A 2,500-nucleotide genomic window follows, 5' to 3' on the forward strand; every position below is an offset into this window, starting at 1 on the left:
GCCCTGTAAGAGAAAGTGTAATAAGGGCCCTGCTGTAACGTACATATTAGGGTAGCTAAGACTACTCCTGGGCCGTTCTTGCAGTTGAAGAGATGGGTGAACTGTGACACCGCACTTAAAAAAAAAAAAAAAAAAAAAAAAAAAAAACAGCAAACAGAGAAGCTTCCCCATATTGGAGCATTGGATTTGGTCAAGTCTTAAGCCAATGTGTTGTAGGGCACAAGTAAGCTTTGGGTTAGCAGGAATGGTTGCATGGCCACCTAGCTTTTCATCCTTCCCACCCTTGCCCTGGAATCTTCCAGACTTCAAATTGCTGTCCTTTGCTGTGTGTGTTGCACCAGCATCATCCAGGGGGGCACATGATCTTTCTGAAGTCTTGAATTGAAGTCTGTAAGCAGTATCACCATGTGTCCCACTGCTTACATCTAGCAAAGTAGGCAAATAAGCAAGCTCATTTTTCTCTTGGGTATATTGCAATGGTACATGCTAGGCGAGTTTCAGCATGTAGCGTTGGTGGTATAGTGGTGAGCATAGCTGCCTTCCAAGCAGTTGACCCGGGTTCGATTCCCGGCCAACGCATGTGAGCTTGCTTTTGGCACCCTACAATTCCATGGAAGACAAGACCAAGACAAGATCTCTGAACAGTTAGGACATCCTGCACCTGCTCAGTCTCTGGAGAGGTTCCATTCCGGTGCAGCAGACTCTACGCCAGCTTAAAGTTCTTTCTAAATGGTCAACACTTAATGCAGACACTCTATAATGTTCTAAACAAATAGCTAGCAAGGCACTAAAGCGAGCCTGTCCTTGGGTGGGCTTGAACTGCCTTTCTTTGGCTTGACAGCCGTCGCCAGGCTTTGGGTTCGATCCCCGGCTAATACTTTACTGCTGCTTCTGGGGTACAGAAAACTTCATTTGGTCACAGACACTGCCAGGGATGTCTGTTGTATCACTAAGACATGAACTTGATGCTGCTCACCCTTTTCATGAACGTGAATGAGATTCCAACGTGTCTCAAATGAATCTACATGGCTATCTGGGGTTCTCTTCGGACAACTGTTGAACACAAAAGGAAAGGCCGTCCCTGGGTGGGCTTGAACCACCAACCTTTCGGTTAACAGCCGAACGCGCTAACCGATTGCGCCACAGAGACTGTGCCTGCAGTTGTTGCTAAATGATTTTATGGGGATGTATGTGTGTCTTGTGGAGTGAGGAAGTAAGTCTGCTCCAAGAAGTTTAACGCCACTTTTTCCCACAATGAAGCATTCACTGTATGGCAGCAGAGTGGCGCAGCGGAAGCGTGCTGGGCCCATAATCCAGAGGTCGATGGATTGAAACCATCCTCTGCTAGGTGTACGTTGGTTTTTATACCTTGCTTACCATATGGGCCAATTGTCGGCCATAGCCCCTTAAGAGAAAGTGTCATTAGGGCCTTGCTGTAACATATATAGTAGTGTAACTATTTCAACTAATGTACCCTTCTTAAACTTGAAGGTTGAATACAAACAGAAGCAGAGTGGCACAGTGGAAGCGTGCTGGGCCCATAACCCAGAGGTCGATGGATCGAAACCATCCTCTGCTAGGCATGAATTCATTTTTGCGCCTTGCTTTATCGCATGGGCAAAACGGTTTCCATTGCCCTGTAAGAGAAAGTGTAATAAGGGCCCTGCTGTAACGTACATATTAGGGTAGCTAAGACTACTCCTGGGCCGTTCTTGCAGTTGAAGAGATGGGTGAACTGTGACACCGCACTTAAAAAAAAAAAAAAAAAAAAAAAAAAAAAACAGCAAACAGAGAAGCTTCCCCATATTGGAGCATTGGATTTGGTCAAGTCTTAAGCCAATGTGTTGTAGGGCACAAGTAAGCTTTGGGTTAGCAGGAATGGTTGCATGGCCACCTAGCTTTTCATCCTTCCCACCCTTGCCCTGGAATCTTCCAGACTTCAAATTGCTGTCCTTTGCTGTGTGTGTTGCACCAGCATCATCCAGGGGGGCACATGATCTTTCTGAAGTCTTGAATTGAAGTCTGTAAGCAGTATCACCATGTGTCCCACTGCTTACATCTAGCAAAGTAGGCAAATAAGCAAGCTCATTTTTCTCTTGGGTATATTGCAATGGTACATGCTAGGCGAGTTTCAGCATGTAGCGTTGGTGGTATAGTGGTGAGCATAGCTGCCTTCCAAGCAGTTGACCCGGGTTTGATTCCCGGCCAACGCATGTGAGCTTGCTTTTGGCACCCTACAATTCCATGGAAGACAAGACCAAGACAAGATCTCTGAACAGTTAGGACATCCTGCACCTGCTCAGTCTCTGGAGAGGTTCCATTCCGGTGCAGCAGACTCTACGCCAGCTTAAAGTTCTTTCTAAATGGTCAACACTTAATGCAGACACTCTATAATGTTCTAAACAAATAGCTAGCAAGGCACTAAAGCGAGCCTGTCCTTGGGTGGGCTTGAACTGCCTTTCTTTGGCTTGACAGCCGTCGCCAGGCTTTGGGTTCGATC

The 2,500-nt window shown here is 46.4% G+C and overlaps 3 non-coding genes across 3 annotated transcripts; 2 read left to right on the forward strand and 1 right to left on the reverse strand.

Annotated features, from left to right (window-relative positions):
* Window positions 1-507: 507 nt before the first annotated feature.
* Window positions 508-579, forward strand: TRNAG-UCC (transfer RNA glycine (anticodon UCC)). Its single transcript has one exon. It is a non-coding gene; the product is annotated as a tRNA-Gly (tRNA).
* Window positions 580-1,076: 497 nt separating this feature from the next.
* Window positions 1,077-1,150, reverse strand: TRNAN-GUU (transfer RNA asparagine (anticodon GUU)). The gene has a single exon. It is a non-coding gene; the product is annotated as a tRNA-Asn (tRNA).
* A 991-nt stretch (window positions 1,151-2,141) lies between these two features.
* TRNAG-UCC (transfer RNA glycine (anticodon UCC)) lies at window positions 2,142-2,213 on the forward strand. The gene has a single exon. It is a non-coding gene; the product is annotated as a tRNA-Gly (tRNA).
* The last annotated feature ends 287 nt before the right edge of the window (window positions 2,214-2,500 follow it).

This window comes from Hyperolius riggenbachi, chromosome 4 (assembly GCF_040937935.1).
Source record: "Hyperolius riggenbachi isolate aHypRig1 chromosome 4, aHypRig1.pri, whole genome shotgun sequence".
NCBI lineage: Eukaryota > Metazoa > Chordata > Amphibia > Anura > Hyperoliidae > Hyperolius > Hyperolius riggenbachi.